Here is an 8,370-nt window from a genome sequence, read left to right on the forward strand (position 1 = left end):
ACTTTAACCGTCGTCGTTATGTTATTTAGAAGAAGTAAATTTTCAACCGAATTCACTTTTAATGAAATCCACTCTTCCGTTAAATATTTACAAAAGTTATTTAATTCTCTAACTTGCTCGGAGTTACTTTTTACGCGGCCCGTCAAAAAGGGGAAGCGGGCCTGAGCCTTTCAAATAGTTAAATAACTTTCCGTTCTACGCAAAACCAATAATCCGATTTAAACACTTCCGTTAATTTATTCAGACGAAACAAACTTTCGAACGGATCAAAATTCACTCGTGGCTCAAATAACTACGGAAGTTATTCAAGTCTCTAACTTGTTCGGAGTTATTCTTTACGCGGCCCGTCAAAAGGGGAAGCGGGCCTGAGCCTTTCAAATAGTTAAATAACTTTCCGTTCTACACAAAACCAATAATCAGATTTAAACACTTCCGTTAATTTATTTTATTTAAATCGGCCCCAAACCATCGGTTGCATATTCAGTACAAATCCGCGCACAACGAAGTAAGTAATATACAAAACACATTTATTGAAGAAACATGGAATAGAATTACAAATCTCAATTACTCCAGAAACCGAACAATTTCACTCACTGATACCCGTGTTAATAAAATCATTCAATCCCAGAACAATTCGACTGCAAAACACAGTTCATGAAAGAGGGAAGAGGTAAATACCAGCTGCGTGCTATTTTTGGTGGAAGCAAAGTCGAGTGATCAATTCGATCTTACTTCTAAAATCCAAATTAGAGAAACAGGCTGGCCTCGAGGGAGCCGGCGGCCCGATGACTATTCCCCCCTCTCGCTAAAATACATAGAAACGGTAATCCCTCACCTATTTCTCCTGTAAAGTTGTCCAGTCCAATTTTTGGGAGTAAATCCAAGTTAATTTCAGTCCAGCGATCCTGCGTCTCACACAAAGATCTTCGGGACTTTGGAAAAAAATCTTGAAACTCCTCCAGGCTTCTTCACGTATGAGCGCTCTTTTGGGGGAAAAAGCCCTGAAGCTGTCCCTGCAGGACTTTTTATAGACTTCCCCCCCTCCCCTTTCTTTGTTCTATACCTTCCCTATAGGGTAAGACTGCCCAGCTTTCCCACGCCTATAGAATGAACTGGTCAGTTTTCCCACGCCTACTATAGGGTAGGAGTGCCCAGTTTTCTTCCCACGCTTGGACATCTGTGGCCTTCAGCAGCTGTTTCCGCCCTGACCACACAGTACTTTCCACCAAATGCACAGCTAGCCCCTGGTAAAACCTTTCACTTCCCCTTTTCTTCTCTTCCTGTTCCATGAAAATAACTTTTTAAAGATACGCTTCAATTAACTCTGAAATAAAAATCCAAACCCTTGACCTACTTCTCTAAACAATTTAGGTCACGCCACTATTCTCATAGTGACGGGTCTCTTGATCGAATTGACAAATAATATTGCTTAAAGCGGTTACAGAATACATTTTTAGCCAAGCAAAGAAATCAAAAAATAAAAATCACATTTATGCTTCTCCAAACAATTTATGTCACGCCACTATTCTCATAGTGACGGGTCTCTTGATCGAATTGACAAATAATATTGCTTAAAGCGGTTACAGAATACATTTTTAGCCAAGCAAAGAAATCAAAAAATAAAAATCACATTTGTGCTTCCATGCGTGACTCACACTCTGACACCGTGTTCCTCTTTTATTTCTATTTTAACTGGCTTAGCTTATTCTGGGCCCTCTTTTGGTCCTACGTTTTGGTCTGGCGCCATCTTTTGGACAAATTTGGAATTTCAACTCTGCCAATTTATTCCTGTGAACAATCCATATTCTACCATTTGCACCATCTCTACCCCCCATGTTACATGACAAGGGACATGTTAAAGAGCCGCGAGATGGGGGCAGCAACAATGGGAACAGCAATTTTTAATAATCTTGGCTCAAGCCCGTCGTAACCTGCCAACTTATCAATGTCCAACTTGGAGAGTTTCTCTAAAACTTTTGAGGTCAGGATGGATCTAAAGGAGAAAGTCACAGGGCTGGAAAACAGAAGAATGTAAAAGGGCAGCGGTGGAAGGTATGACTGGGAGGTTACTCGCTGAATTAACAAAATGTTGATTTAAAAGAGAAGCCATGAGAGACTTATCGGTAACAACAGTGTCACCAAAGGTCATAGCACTGGGGAAAAGGGGAGGTGTCAATTTATTTTCCATGGATATGACTGTTTTCCAGAATTTTTGAGCGTCAGAGGAAAAATATGTGAATTTATCCAGAAAATGGGTGACTTTGTTTTTTCTGATTGTCTGTGTACATTTATTTCTGCATTGCCGAAAAGCAAGCCAATCACTTGGAGACTGGGAGGAGCGGGCTTTCCGCCACAAGGTGTTCTTTTGACAGATCAACATGTCGGGAAAACCAAAGAGTGCAGTGGTCTTTGATTCGTATTTTAATGAGCAGGGCATGCTTATTGAGGATCCCGTCAAAGGTCGATTTGTCAGCATCTACAGTAGAAAAAGTGTTAATTTTGTCCCAGCACACTTTAGCAGTGTCTAGCAGAAAGGCTATGGAAAAGAAGCACTAGACCAGATATGGGCAAACTACGGCCCGCGGGCCACATCCGGCCCACGGGGCCGTTTAATCCGGCCCGCCAAACCTGAATGAATTGTATTATTGAACTTTTTTTGGGGTAATTTCCCCTGCAATTAGTATGTTTCCCCACTAGATGGGGAAGCGCCCGCCCGCGCATTTACTCCCGGAAGCCGTGTCAGAAAGCTCGGTGCACACTCACAAGTGCGTGTACGTACTAAGTAGTGCGGACCCGGCACACTCTGCGCTCTATTTCCATCAGTGCTGAATTTCGAGTGTGGGCTGTGACGTCAGCATTCTCGTAATTCGCGCGCTGAGCTTTCAGATACAGTTTTACGTTAATGCCACCCACAAACCTTCCCCTGGAATCCTTCCACTAAAATAAGTGGCCCGAGGAAAAGAAAGGTGGACACTGAGTGCCGCGTGTTTAAAAAAAAAAAAAAGAGAGGACAATTTGGCTCGACCTACGTGTGTGAGCAGACGTTCCGCCACATGAACGTCAACAAAGCCCGTCACAGCTCTAGGTTAACGGACCGACACCTCGGCTCTATCCGAAGAATTACCACAACAAATTTTACTCCAGACCATGATGCACTAGCAAAAAAGGGATACCAACAATACTGTTGATTTCTTTATTACTTTATTTAGAAGTATTCTTTCACTGATTCTTCAAGATGATGTATTTGGTCAGCATGTTTGCCGTTTGATGTGATTTCGCCTCATTAGATAAACATATTTCATAAATCTGACCTGCAGGCACTGAAGTGATGGAAACTATTATTCATAATAACAGTGTCGTATTTGATGAGAATCACTGATGGTAGTTTTTTGGTGAAATATTTTTTAATGCTGTTAATAAATGCATTTGCTTTCAAAAAGCTTTTTTTGAATATCCATGCTTTACTACCTACGAAAAGTACAAGCCTTTTATGCAATGACCTTTACATGTCATTTCTATTACTTCACACAAACACTACATCATCTGCTCCTGGTTCGCCCCCCTGATCAAAATTTAGAACAAAATTCGGCCTGCCAGTCAAAAAGTTTGCCCACCCCTGCACTAGACAGTTGCAGAGTGGTCCAAAGTCCTCTTTTCAGACAAAAGCAAGTTTTGTATTTTATTTGGAAGTCAAGGCGCCAGAGTCTGGAGAAAGGCTGGAGAGGAGCAAAATCCAAGTTGCTTGAAATCCAGTGTGAAGTTCCCACAGTCACCGATGGTTTGGGGAGACATGTCAGCTGCTGGTGTTGGTTCACTGTGTTTCATCAAATCCAGAGTAAATGCAGATTTTAGAGCACTACATGCTTCCGTCTGCTGAAAAGCTCTATGAAGATGATGATTTCATTTTCCAGCATGATCTGGCACCTGCCCACAGTGCCAAAACCACCAGTAAATGGTGTACTGACCATGGCATTACTGTCCTCAATTAGCCTGCCTATTCCCCTGACCTGAACCCCATAGAGAATTTATGGGGTATTGTGAAGAAGAAGCTGAAAGACACCAGACCCAACAATGCAAATGAGCTAAAGGTCGCTATTGAAGCATCCTGGGCATCCATAACACCTTAGCAATGCCACAGGCGATTGCCTCCATGCCACGCCACATTGATGCAGTAATCCGTGCAAAAGGATTCCGAACCAAGTACTGAGTGCATTAATGGACATTTTCAAATGTTTGATTTTGTTTTGCTGTTATAAATATATTTTGTTTACTTGGTCTGAGGATATACTCTAATTTTGTGAGATAGGATTTTTGAGTTTTCTTAAGCTGTAAGCCATAATCAGCAATATTAAAATAATAAAAGGCTTGCAATATTTCAGTTGATTTGTAATGAATCCAGAATGTATGACTGTTAGAAAAATTGTATATATATGTTATCATGCGTTCTCTAATGAGTACTTATTCACAATATTACTGTTCAGTATGCTTGCTGCTTTGCCTTGCTTATTCTTATCTTGTACAACAGAACAGAAGGATTACGGCTGGGTCAGGGGCGAGATGACGGTTGTGTCAAACAAGATGCTGCTGACAGCTCAGCGTCCACCAGAACAGATCGTGAAAACAACACGTCAAACAATGCGTCATGAACCTTCTGATCTTTGTTAAAGAACGACACTTTCTCTTTTTATCTCTCAGAATATCGCTTAAACTGTTTTGCTGATATAGCCATATCTGCACGCAACACTTTGTGCGTTACTTTTTGTTTCTTACGAGACGAAGCCACAATCTCTTCCCCCCCCCCCCCTTAAGGGCTAATCGTCTCACACTGTGGGTAGGGCATTCCAAATAAAAAGAGCCTCACTGGTTTCGTCTGCTGATCCTTTTGCTGATTCTGAACCTGACAATGACGTTTTTATTTTTTTAATTGCATGACAGAAAATAAAGAACTTCATCACAATATTCCAATTTTCTGAGACAGTCCTGTACATTCTGGCTTACATAGTTCACATTCATTCACTGAATTGTTCACACAAGGAGACGCAACAGGTTCACTGACTGATCCGTTGATGCACGAAAAGGCAGTTTACTCATTGACTCATTCGCGAACGGGAAAGTCAGGACTCATTCCCTCACTGTTCCGTTCTCGCGATGAACGGGAAATGCAAATCACTCACTAACTGACTCGTTCATCATAGATCTGTTCAGTTGATGAACAGAAATTCAATTTACTCACTTGTTCGTGAACAGGAAGTTACGTCATTATCTTCTTCGTTTTGTTTTACGGCGAGGTGGCACCAGCTTCGATGCGCATTACGAACACCTACTGTGTGGTATAAGTTACGTTATTCCATGTTGGTTCAAGTCATATGAACTGAAAAAAGAACGAATCACCTTAGGAAGTGATTCGTTCACTCTCGGTCAGTGAAAAGAGTCGTTCTTTTGAACGAATCGTTCACTCACGAAACAACACTGGCGGTGATGGTTTTTAGCCAAACATGTTTTACAAAAAACTTGATGATTAGACCTTCGAAAAGTGATGGGTACAATGATGTGCTGTTTCTGTTTATTTTTTTATGTTTTTTTCTTGCTTTTGTTTAATTGTTCGTTACATTTTCTTGCTTATGTTTGTTGATTGGCGTAACATAATTATTAGGGTTGATAGATTATCTTGATCGTATGATTATGTTGGAATGTAGACTATATTGATTAACCACTTGCTGAGGGGAACAAACTTCATCTGTTTGTTCCCACAACATCGTAAACAAAGTGCTAAGACCCCTGCACTGTTTGACTTGCTGCAGAGGAAGTAATCAAAGTTGTTTGAAAAAGAACAACTTTGATTACTTTGATTGATTACTACTGTTTTATGACGTTGGGGGAAAACCCCAACGTCATAAAACACCCCCTGCTCTGATTTGATCAGAGGCCGGGGGTTCACCAAACCTGTCCACTTTCACCCTTACCTTGTTTTCTCTCAATAAATATGCCCTTGCAAGAGGTCTAAGTCAAACTGCTTTCAAGCACCTCTGTACCACACAGGGTGTTCATGGCTTTCTCTGCTTGCAGGCGTAAAATGGCCAAACTGTCTCACATGTGGTTCTTGCAAATAAGTTAAACAACATTTTGGTGATGTGAGAAGAAAATCCTTTGCTGGGCCAGAATCTTGGGTCTGCCTTCGTCTGACAGCGGGGGATTGTGTGATTGCGTTGATGTGAAACACGTAAAAGTGAAAAGTGCACAAGATATAGGTTCAAGTCCCAGTGGAAGGAACAGGCTAAGAAAAGCAGAGCTTCTTTTGATTAAGTGCGTATATTTTTCTTTGTCTGTTTTTCCAAGCTATGGGATCTGGCTTGGGTTAGAGTCCCAGTGGAAGGAACGTGCTAAGAAATACAGAGCTTCTTTTTTCTTAATCAAAGAAGGGCGTAGATTCTTTTTTGTCCGTTTTTCCAAGCTGTTTGGAAAGGTTTTACACCCATCCTGGATAGGCATGAAGAAAAAATTGCTCACTGCTCGCGCAGTCTCTGCGCACAAGAAACTCTATGCTGCACACAAAATAATATTCCGCATAAACCGATTGATAAATATGTAATGTTAGACGTAATCTGATCTAATTAAGTGGGTGGAGGATTTTCTTTCTCTGCCTTTTTGAAGTGTAAATCAGTGATTGACAGATGTCACGCCAATGATATGATATGGTTCACTTATTGTTAGAAAAATTGTATATCTATATGTTATGCGTTCTCTAATGAGTACTTATTCATAATGTTACTGCTCAGTCTGCTTGCTGCTTTGCCTTGCTTATTCTTATCTTGTGCAACAGAACAGAAGGATTACGGCTGGGTCAGGGGCGAGATGACGGTTGTGTCAAACAAGATACTGCTGACATCTCAGCAGAAAAATTACGTCCACCAGAGCAGATCGTGAAAACAACACGTCAAACGATGCGCCATGAACCTTCTGATCTTCCTTAAAGCAGTGTTTCCCAACCTTTTTTGAGCGAATCGTTCACTCTCGAGCCAACACTAACAGCAACACACACATAAATTGAGTATGTGCCGATGCCACAACATGAAATCTCAAAATTCTCCGATTTGCCACGCATGCACGATTAGCCTTGCGGAAACTGACCTGTGGTTTGGTAATCCTGTTTACAATTCGCTCGGTATTTAATGTTGGACAATTTCCCACGGAACATCTCTCACGTGACACCGGTGTGCCGCGGCACACTGGTTGGGAAACACTGCCTTAAAGAACATCACTTTCTCTTTTTATCTCTCGGAATATTTCTTAAACTGTTTTGCTGATATAGCCATATCTGCACGCAACACTTTGTGCATTATTTTTTGTTTCTTTTCTTACGAGACGAAGCCCGCAATCTTTTATCCCCCCTCACCCTCAGGGGCTAATCGTCTCACACTGTGGGTAGGGCATTCCAAATAAAAAGAGCGAGGAGTGTAAACACATTTTTAGTGTAGTCAGATTGTAGAAAGCAATCTGTATCTCACTCCTCGCGAGAAAACTCAATATTCTGCCTCACTTGTGTTTGTCTGCTGATCTTTTTCTTTTATACAGATATAGATTCAGTTAGCACTTTGAACCTGACAGAAAATGGGGGCTCGGCCGGGATTCCCAACAGACCTATTTCGGGGGTCCAGCTGACTTTTCGACGCAGGACAAGTCCTTGGCCAAGGCACATAAAGAAACCCTTTTCACGGGGCTGACTCAATCAGTCAGCTGGACACCAGAGTGGTTGACGAGAACATCCGAGGAAAAGAACCAGCAGACTGTGAGTACGAATATTGATTCTGTTAAAAGGAATGAACCAGAGGTCACTTAAAACCTTGACAATTCTAGACCCTATCAAGTGCAATTAGAAACAGTTAAATTCCGCTGGGATGATGGAGTCCCCTGACTTATAAGTCAGTTAAATTCCATCGGAGGGCGGACTCCTCTGTTTTCTAAAGAAGTACAGGTAATTTGGAGCAGTTAAATTCCGCTGAGGTGTCGTGGGGCCTCCTAACTTAACCTTCCTAATGTGTTAGCTTTCTGCTGCCATCTGTGATGTTAGCGGGTCATTTTTGACCCGTGTATTGAATCAGCCCAAAAAAAAAAAATACCCTAAAAACAATATTTTTCATTCAATGTTTTTCTTAACTCTTGTTTAGCTGGTTTGGCTCCCTTATCCATGAAAAGATAGGTTTTATATCTACTTCAAGATAAGGGTAAAAATGAGTTTTTTTACACAGTAGGAAGGTTAAAGAGTTTGTTAAAATCCACGGGAGGGCGGACTCCCCTGCTTGCCTGTGAGACGATAAGAGTGCGCATTGTGTGTGTGTGTGTGTGTGTGTGTGTGTGTGTGTGTGTGTGTGT

At 41.5% G+C, this 8,370-nt stretch overlaps 1 long non-coding RNA gene across 1 annotated transcript; it reads right to left on the minus strand.

The window, feature by feature from the left end:
* Positions 1–510: 510 nt before the first annotated feature.
* On the minus strand, positions 511–1,715 carry LOC137840241 (uncharacterized). Its single transcript, XR_011086764.1, has 2 exons — positions 1,152–1,715; positions 511–932 (listed from the first exon to the last, which is right to left on the minus strand). It is a non-coding gene; the product is annotated as an uncharacterized lncRNA (long non-coding RNA).
* Positions 1,716–8,370: the final 6,655 nt, after the last annotated feature.

The sequence above is a fragment of the Syngnathus scovelli genome, chromosome 4 (assembly GCF_024217435.2).
Source record: "Syngnathus scovelli strain Florida chromosome 4, RoL_Ssco_1.2, whole genome shotgun sequence".
In the NCBI taxonomy this organism is placed as follows: Eukaryota; Metazoa; Chordata; class Actinopteri; order Syngnathiformes; family Syngnathidae; genus Syngnathus; species Syngnathus scovelli.